This window comes from Gossypium hirsutum, chromosome D08 (genome assembly GCF_007990345.1).
Source record: "Gossypium hirsutum isolate 1008001.06 chromosome D08, Gossypium_hirsutum_v2.1, whole genome shotgun sequence".
Lineage (NCBI taxonomy): Eukaryota > Viridiplantae > Streptophyta > Magnoliopsida > Malvales > Malvaceae > Gossypium > Gossypium hirsutum.
The window spans coordinates 65,302,137-65,320,119 of record NC_053444.1 but is presented as its reverse complement, the minus strand read 5'-3'; the positions used below and the strand labels follow the sequence as shown (position 1 = coordinate 65,320,119).

Genomic DNA, 17,983 nt, shown 5'->3' with positions numbered 1-17,983 from the left:
TTCTTATTAACTGGTAATATATTTTGAAATAAAATAAAATTGACCGTTTATATATCATTTTTAACCAAAAAAGAAAAAAACATTTAAATATTTAAATGGAAAAATAGTTATAATTTAAGCGAAAACAAAAACAATTTTTTTTCCCTTTTCAACGTGCTTCAACCAATCAATAATATATAACGATAGGATCTGATGGAAGAAAAATTACATAAACATGCAGCGATTATTGTAAACATGAGCAGCAAATAATTCGCTACCTTTTCTCATATCATATTTTTTAATCAATGCATTATATATTTTCACATTAAGATAAATCTACAAAAACTGTAATTTTTATAGAATCTCCTCTCTAACTCAATTTAATTTAATTTTAAAAATGCTAAGATTGTTAACTATTTTTACAGTGAAATGATATATCTGATCATGTCTGCTAAAAAATTATTCCCTTTGCTACATACTTGTTAAAAAATTATTCCCTTTGCCACATGTATCTTTTTTTTATATATATATTTATGTACTCTTAATTTATTTTCAATTTAGTTGTGTAAAATGATTTCTTATGCAACTTTATATTAACTGAAATATGCTACTTGACAAATTTATTCAGCGTGTGATATAATTATCACTACTTTACATACTAAGAACATGGCATAATTATCACTAAGAATATAGTTTATAATTATATTGACTCACTATTATTATTTATCAATTTCCGCAAGGTTAATATTTGTAAATAAGGAACTTAAGAAATTTATTTATTTAAAATTTCAAAAATATTCACTAATTAATTTTCATGATGGATGTTTTAATTCCTTGGTAATAGTGTTTTATTTCAATAATTTCACCCAATAAATACTAAAGTATTATAAATAAATAAATAATAAAATACGTCATGCCCTTATTTAACTTTTTACACATATCAGCTTTCAACTATCAACTAAGTTTTACCGAATAATTTTAAATAAACAGTTAATAGAATTGATCAAACCAGCCACTTCAATAAACAATCAGTTATCCGTCAATTATCAATCAGGGCAACGTTTGACAATCCATATCAAAATCCTTGACTTTCTAGAAAAAAAACTTATTTAGAGGGTTAAAACGTGCTTATAGTTTCTGTACTTTTCAAAAATTAAAAATGTAACACCCCTATACCTGGTTCGACTCAAGGAACCTGATATAGGAATATTACATTTGGTGCCAAAGTGATTTTGGCTAATCACTAATATATTTGAACATTAAAAAAAATAAATTGTTATAACTTATATTTTAGTCCCTACTACTTGGAACATACTTGATTTTCCTAAGTACATGTCATTCTATTCAAAATTTTGAAACATACCCTCTTGGCACTTGGAGATGTGATGAGATGGATGCTCACAACCTCAGTTACAACTCTTTAGAATTATTGTATCTAATCTGTGCATGGAAAAACAAAACTGTACGCTGAGTAAAACTTAGTGGTATTTTTATAGTCCGAATAATTAAAGACAATAGATTACAAATGTATAATTGAAATATAAACATATATTAATATTTAAATATTATAACAACCATATCATATTTCATTTGTTTCACAAATATCTCAATTCTCATACTAGCTATATAAATAGCTTTTCACAATTTGTTTCACATTTTATTATACAATTGTATTATCCATTCCATATTCATTTCATGAGTATAAAACTCATATATTTCATATATTTGCAACATATTTCACATTCTATTTTCAAATTACTATTTCACTTCCATTTTTCATACCATGTCATTTCGATATCAATTATAAAACTTTATTATTCATTTACCCCTATTAACATAACTTGGCTCGAACGGGTACACGGATCCAACTAAAACACACCAGTTTCGCACCTAGTATCTCATCAGATAATTCGAAGTAATAATTTGACACCCAGTGTCTCATCGGCTAAACCGAAGTAAATTGACACCCAGTGCCTCATCGAATTAATTCGAAGTAGTAAATTGACACCCAGTGTCTCATTGGCTCGAAGTCGAAGAAATCCTTAAACTTTTCCAATCATATGGCATGCCATCTATATCGACTCAACTCGATACAGTTAATAGGGTTTAATTTCACATTTCAGATATAATCCATATCCAATATTGATTTTTCATATAATCACATAATTACACATATATTCATTTTAATTCAAAAACCAATCCATTCAATGTATATATATCTATTAATTCAATGCATTCAATCAATTATCAAAATATCAATTACTCACCTCAACTACTTACCATAAACATTAAATCAAAATTTAATAATTAATAACTCACTTCGAATTATAGAAATACAAACTAGAAATTCCGAGCTATTCGATGTTAACTTTATCTTTCCCCTTTTTAGTCGAGGATTTCGGTACGACATTAGCTACAAAATTAAAACAATTAAAAATCATCAATACAACACAATTCAATTTCTTATTGAATATTTTAAATTTTACTCAAATATTGCCTAAATTTCAATTTAGTCCCTAAACCGAGACTAATTTTATTTCTTCACAATTAATCTTATATTTTCATATAAATTATACTTTAAACTAAATTTAACTCCCTATTTTCACTTAAATTCCTAAATTTCAAAATTTTCACAATTTAGTCCTTATTACTCAAAATTTATAATTTAGTCTACAATGTAATCCTTTTTCATTTCTAACTTAAAAATCTATCAATTTAATCTCTAATACAAAAATTATTCAACAATGACATCACTTAAAAACTCAATAATTTCTAAAATTTTGACATGGGTCGAGTAATATTTAATACCGAAATTTTAAAAACATAAAAATTACAAGAAAATGGATTAAATTAACTAACCAATTGAGCTTTAAACTTTGAAACCCTAATTTCTCCTTCCTTTCTTTTCCTTTTCTTTCTTTTCTCCTTGATTCCTTTCTATCATGTTTCTTTCTATTTCTTTTTGTTTCTTTTATTTATATTTACTTATTATAATATATATATAATTAATAATTAAGATATAATAATATAATATTATAATATATATTTTAACTTTAAGTTTTATAAATATATATGACCATTAGAATAATTACTTATTTAGTCCCTTTAATTTTTTAATCTATAATTCAACTTTCACCCTTTACGCAATTTAATCCTTTTACCTAATTACTCTTAATTCAACAAATTCACCCAATCAAAACCTAATTAACTACACAACTAGCTTCGTAAATATTTTTAATAAATATTTACGAATCTGATTTACGGTAACAGAGTCTCGAAAATGTACTTTCTGACACCCGTGACTATCAGGTTGTTACAAAAAATTTAGTCCCTATACTTGTATTTTTTACGAATTTAGTCGTTCTACAAATTATATTTCAAAATTCGAATCTAATTGTTAACGTTGTTATTTTTTTGTTAAATTTATTGTTGTGACATTTGAAATAATAATAATAATAAAAGGCCTTAGTAGCCATGTAATTAAAAAAAAGATGTTGTAATTAATCTGAATTTAACAAAAAAAATTAACAGTTGGATCTGAATTTTAAAATCTGAAAAGTAGAGGGACTAAATTCTTGGAAATAGAAATAGAGGGACTAAATTCTTAATTTTTGAAAAATACAGGGACTATCGGCATATTTTAATCCTCTAAATAATTTTTTTTTCTAGAAAGTCAGGATTTTGGTATTGTTTGAGGGCAGATTTTTTTTCTTTTTCTTTCTAAAGATGACTTTGAAAAAATAAGCAATATGGAAACGTAACAGCCCTTTTATTAGCACTTTGGTTGATGAATAGCACACTCCATGATCTATGAAACTTTGCCCAGTTTTTCTTTCAAATACTTAACAGCACGTTTGGTTCGCTGTAATGAAATAGAGGCGTAATAGGTAATTATTTTGTTTGGTCGAATGGAATGGAATAGAGGCATAATAGTATTCTTGTGTTTGGTTGAATGGAATGATAGCATAAGGAAAAAAACTAAAATGACTAGAATACCCTTAGCAGAATTTTTTTAGGTAGATGATTATTGTTATTGTTATTAAATTTTAATAAGAATATTAATATAAATAATAAATAATTTAATCATATTTTAAAATAATTATTATTAAATATAATTTAATAAAAATATATAATTTAATAAAATATATGAATATACTAAAATCATAATGTATAATACTATAAAATATAATTTAAAATAATTATTATTAAATATAATGTAACAAAAATATATAATTTAATAAAATTCTTAGTATTAAATATTCTTATATGAATTTACTAAAATCATACTATATAATACTATAAAATATAATTTAAAATAATTATTATTAAATATAATTTAATAAAAATATATAATTTAATAAAATTCTTTAGTATTAAATATTATTATATGAATTTACTAAAATCATAATATATAATACTATAAAATATAATTTAAAATAATTATTATTAAATATAATTTAATAAAATTCTTAGTATTAAATAATCATAATATATAATTTACTAAAATAAACAATACAAATTTAGAATCTTTACGAAGTAAAAAATAGAAATTAAAATTATCTTTGCAACTTTAATTCATTTTATACTCTTATATCGGTTAAAAAAATTCAACAAATCATAAACCGCCATGGAATATAACTAACAAAATAAACTTTTGGGTAGCGTGGATCCTTGATTTTCCATCTATGCTTCATCTTGCTTTACAAAGATGACTAGAGCACCCTTTTTGAGTGGAACCATATTCCTGTTCTTCTGCATTTAGTAACTTGATAAATGGTGAGTATCCTAGATATCTGAGTGCAACAAATAACTTTAGCTCACCCATTCTCGAGCACAACTGAGAAATTCCCCTTTTCTAAAGGGTCCTGAATTCTCAACACTTTGTATTGCTTATACCATTTTTGGTTTGCAACATAAAATTGGAGAGGAAACTGCTCTTTAGTTGCTTCATTGCACACTCTTATATGCATTCTGCTATTCTTTGTAGTCTTGTCAATTGAGCTTGTCTGCCTTACCCTTAAAATGTGAACCCTAGGATTGCATTGATTATTTATTTATACAGAAGTACACATCATTTTAGTTAAACTTGCAGTGTTTCAGGTTCAAGCATTATTGCATTCACATGTTAACAACATATCTTCGAGTTCAGAATGTATTTTGCAACTCTTGCCCAAGAATTTCGCATGGAGTTGGTGGTCAACGTGATACTCCTCGAGCAACAGATCAATCCGAAACTCTATTATTGCACCAGATGATGATACGTAAGAACAGGATTCGGGATGAAGGCCTCAAATTTTTCTATGTATTGAACGGTATGTTTGGAGTTGTTCAATAATCACAGAAGCCTTTGTTTGTAGAACAGAAAGAACAAGCAAGAAAAAAAAATGGCAATTCAGATTCCTAGAGTGAAACTTGGATCTCAAGGATTTGAGGTTTCAGATTTTGTTTCTTCCTAGTTATATTAGTTAAGAAAATGCTTTTTCATTGAAGGAAAAATCCATTGTTTTTGGTTGCAGGTTTCAAAGCTGGGATTTGGGTGTATGGGTCTTTCAGATCACAACGTGTCAGTGTCAGATGAAGTTGGCATAGCTATCATTAAGCATGCATTCGAAAGAGGGATCACTCACTTCGATACAGCTGACTTTTATGGACCCAAAACTAACGAAATTCTGGTTGGAAAGGTAACGTCCTTTGTTTGATCAACTCTTCAAGTTGAATTACATTGAGCTGTGAGGGATTCTTTCATTTTCACAATGTCCCATACATTTGTGTCAATTACATGCTCGAAGGTATTCGTGAGAGATGGCGTTTTTTAGTTTATGAAATAGATATGATTTGAAGGAATCTGGGGAACTTTTTTTTGCAGGCATTGAAGCATCTGCCACGAGAGAAGGTACAATTGGCTACAAAATTCGGCGTCGAGAGCATGGGTCCAGGTGGTCCGGTTATCAATGGCACTCCTGCATTTGTTCGTTCTTCTCTTGAGGCTAGCCTTCAACGCCTTGACGTGGATTACATTGATCTTTACTATATTATTAAAATTGACACCAAGACTCCTATAGAGGATACCGTAAGCATTGCTGCATTAAAAACCCTAATTTATCTTTCTTTAACAAATACGTTTTTATTTTGTTTATGGGAAAATTAAGCATAATTTATATTTATTTCATGTATGATAGATGGAAGAACTGAAGCAGTTGGTGAAAGAGGGAAAAATAAAGTACATTGGTATATCTGAAGCTAGCCCCGAAACTATAAGGAGGGCACACGCTATTCATCCCCTTACTGCCGTACAAATCGAGTGGTCGCTCTGGACTCGTGATGCTGAGGAAGAAATAATTCCCCTTTGCAGGTTTATTCTTCTATCTTTAATCATCGTTAGAATATAGGTATATTCAAAGTTTTATATGTTTGAAGGGTTATAGAAATACCCTTTTGTTGATATATGTCAAAATTAAAATGTTGATCGAGTACTGTTAAGACTAATTAAACTCAAGCTATCAATAGTTTTAACTCCTTCAACTGCATGAGATTATGCATGCTTAGATGTGTTCATCAATGCAGGGAACTTGGGATTGGGATTGTTCCATATAGTCCCCCTGGTCGTGGTTTCTTTGCCGGTAAAGCAAAGGGGGATGTTGGTAGTTTTCTGGTATGGCAACTTACTTTATATGGCTTTACTTTATACATAACCTATGTTATATGGACTCGGAAATAAGTGTTGGATACTGATATGTGTCCAACATGAGTATATTCAATTTTTTCTAGGTTCCATTTTCATTTATTTGAAAGATGTTACCTTTGTATTTATATCCGAAAATGCGTCAAAGACATGTTGGATATGAATATTTAAAGAGTTCGGATTGTTGCGGAAGCGACGATAATATTAATAACAATATTATCAGAAATATTTAGATAATTATTATGCCAACAATTATACTAAGAAAATTCCCAGTTAAATTGGAGGGGTCACAATGGTCCCGCTTAAAACCCAACAACTAGACAGAACTCACTTAGATATTTATAGCAATAATAACTAAATAAATATAACCAACATAAAGCTATTAAATAAAAGCAAACAAATAAGAAATAAAATACCAGAGTTTTAACGAGGTTCGGCCAATTTAGCTTACGTCCTCGGACACTACCAAATTAATATTTCCTCTAGAAATATTACAAAGGAGAAGATTTTGGGATTATACAACCAAAGGGGAGGAGTTCTATATATAACAAACTAAACCCCTCCATTTCTATCTTTTCCTAATGTGGGATATTGCCAATATTCAACAAATCTCCACCTTGGCGATATTCCACATCTTCGAACATCTTCTCATAACACAAACTTCAATAGTGTCTTCAAATTTGCAACCAATCGCCTTCTTCCCTTTTGGTAGTTGTGCCAGCTTCCACGTCTTGTTTTTCTCTAGAGATTGCATTTCCTCTTCCATTGCACCTAACCATCTATTATTCTCTAAACTCTGAATGGCTTCGGTGTAAGTGGATGGAATATTATCAACAACTGGAAGTGCATAAGCTACCATGTCAGTGAAACGAGCTGGTTTCTGAATTTCTCGTCTCTGCCTTCTGACTACAATTGGCTCTGATTGCTGTTGAGGTTCTTGGGTAGAAACCTCTTCCTCATCTGACTCTGTATCTGCCAATGAAGAATCACTAGTGGTACCTTCTGCTGGAATTACCACACTCTGCTCAAACTCCACCTGCTGCGGAGTACACTCCACCTGCTGCGAAGTACTACTCACTCCTTCTGGATTTACCTTATTCAACATGGCAGATTCATGAAAGGTAACATCCCTACTGATTATCGTCTTCTTTGCCTCTAGACACCACAAACGATATCCCTTAACACCAGCATTGAAGCCCATGAATAGAGCCTTCTTTGCTCTTGGATCTAACTTTGATTCTTTCACATGATAATATGCAATAGAACCAAAAATGCGCAAGGTGTCATAATCAGTAGCAGGTTTTCCATACCATTTCTCCAAAGGAGTCTCGCCATTTATAGCAGATGATGGCAAATGATTGATGAGATGTTGAGCGTACGTCACAGCCTCAGTCCAAAACTTTCTATCTAATCCAGCATTAGATAACATACATCGAACTTTCTCCACAAGCGTTCGATTCATACGCTCTGCCACCCCATTCTGTTGCGGTGTTCCACCTACGGTGAAGTGCCTTACTATGCCACAATCTTGGCATATCTTCAGGAAAGGATCGCTTTTATATTCTCTACCGTTGTCTGATCGGAGAACCTTAATCTTCCTTCCTGTCTGATTTTCAACTTTAGTTTTCCACTTAAGGAAAACTTCAAGCACCTCATCTTTGTTCTTCATAGGAAACACCCAAACTCGTCTGGAAAAATCATCAATAAAGGTGACAAAATAACGTCTTCCTCCAAGTGATGGAGTCTTGGACGGTCCCCATACATCAGAATGCACATAATCCAGAATACCTTTAGTATTGTGAATCCCAGTGCCAAATTTCACCCTTCGTTGTTTTCCCAGAACACAATGCTCGCAAAATTCAAGTTTGCAAGTCTTTGTACCTTTCAATAATCCTTGCTTGGCTAGAGTTTGCAAGGATTTTTCACCAGCATGGCCCAAACGCATATGCCACAGCTGTGTTGCCTCAGCGTCCTTCTTGGTACTCGTAATTGCTGCTGCTGTTGTCCCGACCACTGTACTACCTTGGTAGTAATACAGATTGTTCTTTCTTATGCCTTTCAACATCACCAATGCTCCTGAAGTTGCTTTAAGAACTCCATCTCGTATTGTCACAACTAGGCCTTTAGATTCTAACGACCCCAAAGAGATGAGATTCTTCTTCAACTTTGGGACATATCGTACATCCCGCAAAATTCTAGTAGATCCATCATGACTCCTCAGTTTAATTGAACCTATCCCGGCTATTTTACACGTGTTATCATTACCCATGTAAACAACCCCTTCATCTAGTTTTTGAAATTCAAAGAACCATTCCCGAATGGGACACATATGATAGGAACAACCAGAATCCATGATCCACTCATCTGCATATAATGTTGAAGATGTCATACTAAGAGAAAAGTCTGACTCTGCTTCACTATTGCATTCTGCAACATTTGCATCTTGCGGAGTCTTCCCTTTTTTCTTCAATTTTGGACAATCTTTCTTCCAATGTCCTTTTTCTTTGCAAAAAAAACATTCATCTTTGGCAACAGCTCGACCTTTGGACTTTCTTCTCTTCCCCTTAGACTGACTTTGCTGACGACCTCTTGTTACCAATGCTTCCACTGCTGCTTCACCTGAACCTTTCAACTTATCCTTTCGGCGTAGTTCATAGCTATACAATGCAGCAGTTACTTCATTGAAAGTTACTTCCGATTTTCCATGAAGTAGAGTAGTTTCAAGGTACTCAAACTCCTCAGGAAGCGATCCCAACAACATTAACGCCAAGTCTTCGTCTTCAAAAGTCACATCCAAATTCAACAAATCAGCCACCAGCTGATTAAAATTGGTAATGTGCTCGTTCATCGTGGTACCAGGAACATAACTGAAACGAAACAGTCTTTTCTTCATATGTAACTTATTTTGACTGTTCTTCTTCAGAAATTTCTCCTCCAATGCTTTCCACAATTTACTTGCAGAAGTCTCTTTACTGAATGTATACTTCTGCTCTCTGGAAAGACATGATCGAATTGTACCACATGCCAATCGGTTGATGGTCTTCCATTCTTTATCATCAACCCCTTCTGGTTTTTCTTCCTCAATGGCAATATCTAGACCCTGTTGAAAGAGGGCATCTAGAAGCTCACTTTGCCACATGCCGAAATGACCTGTTCCATCAAAAATTTCCACTACAAATCTCGTATTTGCAGTTCCAATCCTCGGCAAAATGTACGAAGTGGAAGTTGTTGATATGGATGGTTTTTCTTCTGTCATTTTTGCCATAGCTTCTACTTAATAGCCACCAAATGCAGAATACCCACAAGCTTTAGGAAATGTTTCTGATGTGTAAGATCAGACTAAGCTGCAAACACAGAGCATACTACAAAACCTTGGCTCGGATACCAATTGTTGCGGAAGCGACGATAATATTAATAACAATATTATCAGAAATATTTAGATAATTATTATGCCAACAATTATACTAAGAAAATTTCCAGTTAAATTGGAGGGGTCACAATGGTCCCGCTTAAAACCCAACAACTAGACAGAACTCACTTAGATATTTATAGCAATAATAACTAAATAAATATAACCAACATAAAGCTATTAAATAAAAGCAAACAAATAAGAAATAAAATACCAGAGTTTTAACGAGGTTCGGCCAATTTAGCTTACGTCCTCGGACACTACCAAATTAATATTTCCTCTAGAAATATTACAAAGGAGAAGATTTTGGGATTATACAACCAAAGGGGGAGGAGTTCTATATATAACAAACTAAACCCCCTCCATTTCTATCTTTTCCTAATGTGGGATATTGCCAATATTCAACACGGATAACATAGGATCACCTTAATATTTTATAGTAACATGCTTCTAAGTTGTAAAAAAGAAAAAAACAGATTGATTGACTAATTACAAACATCTACTTTTTTAAGGGACTGTTTCCTAGGTTTCAAGGAGAAAACTTGGAGAAAAATAGGATCCTATAATCGAAAGTAGAGAAGTTGGCTGAAAATTATGGATGTACACCGGCACAACTTGCACTTTCCTGGGTTCTTCATCAAGGGGATGATGTTGCCCCTATTCCTGGTAAGTCACATACAATCACTTTCAACTTGGATTCCGAGGTGATCCAATTTATATATATATATTGTTTGCATTAAGATTTAAGACCAAAGCTTTTGACACTTGGTTTTCACTTCTTACAGGAACAACCAAGATAAAAATCTAGATAGCAACATTGAATCAGTGAAAGTAAAGCTGACAAAAGAAGATTTGAAAGAAATTTCAGATGTGATCCCAATCCATGAGGTTGCAGGTGGTAGTTATCCTGATGCTTTAAAGAAATCCTCTTGGAAATATGGCAATACACCACCAAAGAAGAGCACCTAGGTTTTAAAACAAAGTTTCATGGAGGGGTTCAGTGAAAGTTGAAGCCTCCATTACCCAAAAAAAGAATTTGTGATGTTGTTGTGTCATACTTTGTATCGTGTTTTAATTTCTTTTACGGTGTTCGAAATAATCAAGTCCAAGTTTCTATTTTCTTTACTTGGATGAATAAAGTTTTACCTGTTGTTTAGTAAGTGTATGTTGTTATTGTTCTAATACAATTCTTAATCTCTTCTTTTTCTCTCATTTTAATTGACCAATATAATAACACATTTACACTACAACCAACTATTCACTACATAGTTGGTTGCTGCATGTCTAGCCAACTTTATGATCGAAGGGCCAAGAGAATGGAGACACTGACCTAGAGTGACTTCCCCTGTTAGAAACCTCTGCCACTAAGATGTCTTCGCTAGAAGAAACAGACTACGTGAACAAGAAAGTACATGAAAGGATATGCGGTCTCCATCCAAGTGCAAGGGCCCTTGTCTAGAAAGTCCTTCGCCGAGCCTATTAATGGCCCACATTGAAAAAAGATGCATTGGGACTAGTCATGAGATGCAAGCTATGCCAAAAATTTGCACCCACATTTCCAAATTTCCAGCCTTTGACCCTTCGCAACTTAAGGTTAAAAACATCCTTAGTCCTTTCCAGCTAGCTATAACACAGAAGGAGTTCATAGTGGTTTCTATAAGATACTCCTTCGAATGGGTGGAGGTAGAAGCCTTTGCCACTATAGCAGAGAAATAAATAGAGAACTTCGTCTGAAAATCTATTATTTACAGCTACAGATTACCTCGTTTTCTAATAATTGAGTATGGCACTCAATTCTAGAAAAAATCTGACGACTTCTGCAAGAATCTCCTTATCTCTCATGCCCGCAGCTCAATGAAAACATTGCAAACCAATGGCCATGCAAAGGAGACCAACAAGAAAATATAGCAAGCCTTGAAGAAAATCAACATACAAAACAACAGAAAGTTCTATCAAATTAAATAGAAATAACATGCAAATTTGAGAACCGATTCAAATTGAAAATCCAAACAAATTTAGAGAATCACTGCATTGACGGTTTCTCATTGCTTCCTTGCCAAGCCCCCTCTTTTCTCCATTTGAAGGGTTATATTTGCCTCCCCTCCTTTTTAGTCATTAAAAAAAATCATACAATCCAAAGGGTTGGCTTCGGGCAGCACAAAACTTCATTTGCTTGTTTTTAATTCCTCAATTTTGATGGGATAACGTGTTCTCTCTGTGGGTTTAAAATGGGGTAAATTACAGCATTAATCACTAAATTATGGTAATTTTTTGTTTTGGTCACTTAAGTATTCAAAAGTTTTTATTTAAGTAATTGGGTTGTTAATTATTTTTTTTAAAATTCTACCGGCATGCTCCAAGCAACGAGTCGACGATTGGTACGATGGATCAATACCCATCAGCAAGTAGAAAAACTTACTTTAGATCCAAGTCAATTTGACGTCAGTGTCAGAAATCAAAGAAAAAAGTTGTTTGATTTTTAGTTCGTAGATTCATCACATCCAAAGTTATTCCATTAAAAAAATTGGATTGTAGAAGAAAAGGGAGAAAAGAGTTTTTAATTGATTAAGACGGTGCGAACAAAGAAAGCCATATAGAATCGATTTTAATAACCCATTAACTTAAATAAAAACTTACAAATAATTTAGTGACCAATTGTAGCTTTTTTAGTTAGATAATCAAAACAAAAATTTACACATAATTTAGTGAGTAATAGAACCATTTATCTTAAAAATTTTAGTTTTAATCACAAGTGGTAAACATCCAATTCATCACGTCACTAAACTTTTTCTTCAAAGTTTTATTTTGAACAATTTCATTACAAGTTTTGGTCTTATCTTTTTAAACAAAATGTCTAGAACCATCCATAGTTCCTCCCCAACCTATAAATAAGAGGATAATGCATTTCATCACACCCAAACCCACGCTCTTCTATATTAACTTCTATATTAACAATCTCTTGTCAATCAAAATTAGTAGTGCTTAAAAAAACACATTTGGCTCTAAAAGTACTTTTGGAAGAAAAACTGCGCTTAATAAATTGCTTTTGGCTGAAATTTTTGGCTTTACAGAAGCATTTTTGAAAAGCACTTCTGTAAAGAATAAGATAAAATTTTTAGCTTTTCCTCTCCTAAAAGTACTTTTGGTACTTAATTACTTTTTCACCCCTACAATAACATAGTATTTTCTCTTTTCTTTTTTTTTTCTTAGTGCTTAATTACAAATGTATTAAAATCAATAATTAAAAATAAAAAATTATTTTTTAAAATAATACAAATGTGTTAATATCTAATTACAAATATTTAATGGTTATATTTAAATATTTAAAATATTGTTTATATATTCTAATTAAATTTTATAAATAATTAATATGTATTGATTAAAAATATTTAAAATTTATATTTCATATATTAAAATTTAACAACAAATTATAATATTTTTTATATTCTTATTAAAATATAATAATTTTAACTAATTTAAATATATTTAAATGCATATTTATTACTTGAAAATAACATGTCTAAAATTGATGTTTTATTCCTCGAAATTATTTTTTGAGTGCAATACTAAACACTCAAATCTTAAACTAAACATTTCAAAAATATTTTTCAAAATCACTTTTCCACGAAACTTTTTTAAAATCAAAATTTAAAAGCATGACTAAACTCAAACCACTCTTAGAAAGTTGACACTTTTAAACATGAGGTCTTTATAAACTCGTTGCAATACCTTCCTTCTCATGAAAAAATTAAACCCACCTTAAAAATACCTTTACTTGGCTTAAAATTAGATATTCAATTTTCTTTGGGAAACCAAATTTCTGTTGTATATTCACTCAAATGTTGTACTTACAAGATAGTGACTGTTGATTGAAAAATTAATCGTACCCCTTATACGATCAAATCTATGAGATTAGGACGTGATGAAAGGAAGCAACAAGCGACATTAGTGAAAAGTCGGCAACCTTGTTCCTATCCGTGATTGATTGACATAGTGGTCTATTTTATATGTCGGTGTAGCACATATCTAGAATATTAGAATATTGTCTGAAACCTAATATCATTGTGAAGAATTTGGCTTGTGAGCAAAAATTTTTGTATAAGATTTTTTGGTTTTTATTTGTAGTTTATAAAAATATTTTGTTAAGAATTTAATTAAGATTAGATTTATTTTTATTTAAATACAGAAAGAATATATTTTATTCTCGCGAATTTGAATACAATTACAAAAGGATTTTCTACTTAATTGTTTCTATTTATTATCGCATTGACTATTAAAATCAATTGATAGATCAATTAGATGATAATATAAGATAGTTGTTGGTTTAATCTTATATTTTTTTCCTTAAAATTATAAAAAAATAATAAAAATTATAAAACTCGTAAAAATATAAAAAAAAATCATAAATATTATAAATATTATAATAAATTATAAGTATAAATATAAAAATGAAAATAAAACATATTTAATATATTTAAAACTTTCTATAAATTTATAAACATTAATAAAAAGGTTCGAAAAAAATTATAAATATTATAAAAATTATAAAAAATAGTTATTATATATAATTATAAAACTTATAATAAATCATAATAAAGTCGAATAAATTATAAAATCTTATAATTTTTAATAAAATTCCAAAATATTAAAAATATAAAAAAAATCATTTATTGATTCATCCTTTAGGAAATTAAACCCCTAAAATCAAAATGAACATATGCCATTAGACCAACTGTTTGATAATGGGAATAATTATCAAAATCAATGTTTTTTGAACTGGACCGGTTGGATCAAGAATTGGAAAGGGTACCGATCCAAAGAAAACCATTACACAGGTTGACCCAAGAATCGATACGGATTGGTTGAACTCAAAGGGTTGAATCAAATTCTTTTTTTCTATTCTTTCAATTAAACCAAACTGACTGATCGAACCGGTGATTCAATCGGTTTGACCACCGATCCAATTCTAAAACCCTTAATCAAAATATTTCATATGGATATATGCTAATATCTGCAATAATTAGATAATAAAATTTTGGTTTAATAATATCTAACTATACCAAACACAATTTATATCATAAATACTTAACAAATAATTTTTAACTTTTCAAGATCGAAACCACGTTTGTATTTTTTTTTTTTACTTATGTTCAAAGTATTATAATGTTACTTAAGTATTTATATGCTTATATATTCATTTCATATAAAGTTTCGACTTTTTGTTATTTTTCATGCTGCGTTGCGTTTCCATTATTTTCTATTATTTCTCTCAATTCTCCTCCTATTTTACATAATTTATGATGGATAAATTCATATATCTAAAATTTATATAAGGTGTAAATATTAAATTTACATATGAATTTGATCTAATATGTAATATGATAAATAAATTTTGATTATGTGTAATTTTATATATAAATTTTCAATTTGATGTAATTTTCACCAATCAATAGCACTATTATCTATACAAACGCCATTTGATATTCACATATTACATACAGGGGCGAAGTTAGAAAAATTTTTTAGGGGGGCCGAAATGAAATATTAATTTTTAATAGTCTATATCTTATAATTTTTAACAGATTAAATTAAATTTTCATAATTTTAAGATAGCTAAAGTGCAATTTTACCTTTACTAATTTAAAATTTTAAAAATTTTCAAAGGATTAAAACAACAAATTTTCATTTTAAGGGGGCCAGGGCCCTGCCAGCTCCCCTGGATTCACCTCTGATTACATATACAAATAATTATATCTATCCAATATCAATATATATTTATTTAAATGTATAAAATTAAATCAAAATTAAAGTTTTATATATATACTTGTGTCAATTCAAAAATTATATATCAAATTAAATATTAAATTAAAATTAATACGTAACTCTTAAATATATATTTTAATATAAATATTAATTTTAAAATTTTAAATTTCTCAATACGCGGCGAAAGTATTTTTTAATTAATACGTATTATGGGATTTTTTTAATTTTTTGTATTTTTCATGTGCGTTTTACAGTTCATGTGGGTGGCTATTCATCCCAACAATGTCATCTCCCAGATTTGAACCTATATCTCTCCTTGAAAATACAATATACCTTACCATTGCACCTACACTTATTGGTGAGATTCCTTAATTTGAATTAAAGAGAGTAATTATTTTTATGAAAGAGACAACGACAAATATTTAAAGGATAATTATGAATTATGATAATGCTTGGTCGGATCATATTAGTATTACATTTTGCGCCATAATTTATATTTATTGAGTTTATATGAATGTCAATCATACATTATTTTAATTATAAAATTATTAAATATTATTTTATACATAAATTAAGTTATATTTTAATAAATATATTTGTTGCATGAGTTTTTTTTCACTCACGGGTATGTCATAAATCTGGTAATACTTAATATTATAACTAATTAAATCTTAACTCAATTGACATCATTACTGATGCAACAATTGAGAAGTCGTGAGTTTAAACGTATCTAATTACGTAATATCCTTCAATGTAAATATTAGAAGTTATGAGTAATTTAAAAATTATATAAAAATAATATAATTTTTGGTAAATTTATAATTTTTTTTATGCAAATTTTAACACGTCCATGTATTTATATTATGATGATATATCCAGAATTTTCAAGATGATTCTAATTTTATTTCACATATTATTATATTTATGTTATTCTTAATCACGTCATATTTTAATAAATTTTATCTTAAAATTAATTTCAAATACAATAGCATGTCGGTAATGAAGTATGGGTGTCAATTTAGGAAGTGGTTAAAACTCGACAGCTCAAGCTCAAGATTCCAGAAGTTATACCAATGTTGATTTTCTACCAAAGGCCAACTGTATTTAGAATCTTCCAGTACTCTTTAGACCATCCCTAGTCCCTTCCCTTTCGAAATATTTTACTACTTCTAGAAGTCAAAAACAAGTAATTAAATATGGGATGACTATGAAAAAAAATATATTTTAAATATGAGATGATAAAAGCACGTTTTATGGTTAATTGTTTATCTTCGTGAAAAATATTTACGAAAAAAAGATTAAATGTATAATTTGGTATTTGATACTTATTTTTCTAAAATGGTCGGTGGTGGGGTCAGGAAAGTTTTTTAAAGGGTTAGAATTAAAAATGTTTTTTAATGTTTAATCCAAATTTTAGAGTTAGATGAAATTCGTAATTGGCTAATAATATTAGCAATTAAATTTCATCACATCGATCCTAAAACTTGAATTAAATCATATGTATTTGAATAATTTAATGCAAAAATAAACAAATTTACAAATAACACTAAATTTATTCTATTAAGAAGATCATGAAAAATTCAAACATAAAAAATTAGAAGTTGTTTTTCACTAAATTAATCTTAAAATCCGAATTTTAAAAATTAATATTTTTATTTTTAGATACCAAAATATATAAAAAAATTTCCAAATGCAAGTATCATATTGGATAAAAATAATATAAATACCACGTTAAAAAAATGTCAAACTTGAGTACCAAATGTTATATCAAACAAAAAAATATGAGATGACATTTTTTTAGTCAAGCATAGGTGCCGTATTGAATAAAAACAAGGATAAACTATAAAAATGTTCACTAAACTTTAGTTAATTTTTTTACTAAAATATGAAAAGTTATATTTTAATCATTAAAGTTATCAACTTATACAGTTTTGGCAGCTGATCCGTTCATGATTGTTACAGATTTAACAAAAAAGGGAGGTGGTACACTAATTCATGGATTAATATCCAATTTGATCCCTAAACATTCAATTTAGTACTTTTATAACATTTTTAGCAATAATTTCAAAAAAATTTAAAAATATAAAAATATAAAAAATCATAAATTATTTTGAAAATTCATAATATATTTGAAATTATATTTTTTTTAA

The 17,983-nt window shown here is 29.5% G+C and overlaps 1 pseudogene; it reads left to right on the top strand.

The window, feature by feature from the left end:
• The first annotated feature begins 5,309 nt into the window (after positions 1-5,309).
• On the top strand, positions 5,310-11,360 carry LOC107898382 (perakine reductase-like; annotated as a pseudogene).
• The last annotated feature ends 6,623 nt before the right edge of the window (positions 11,361-17,983 follow it).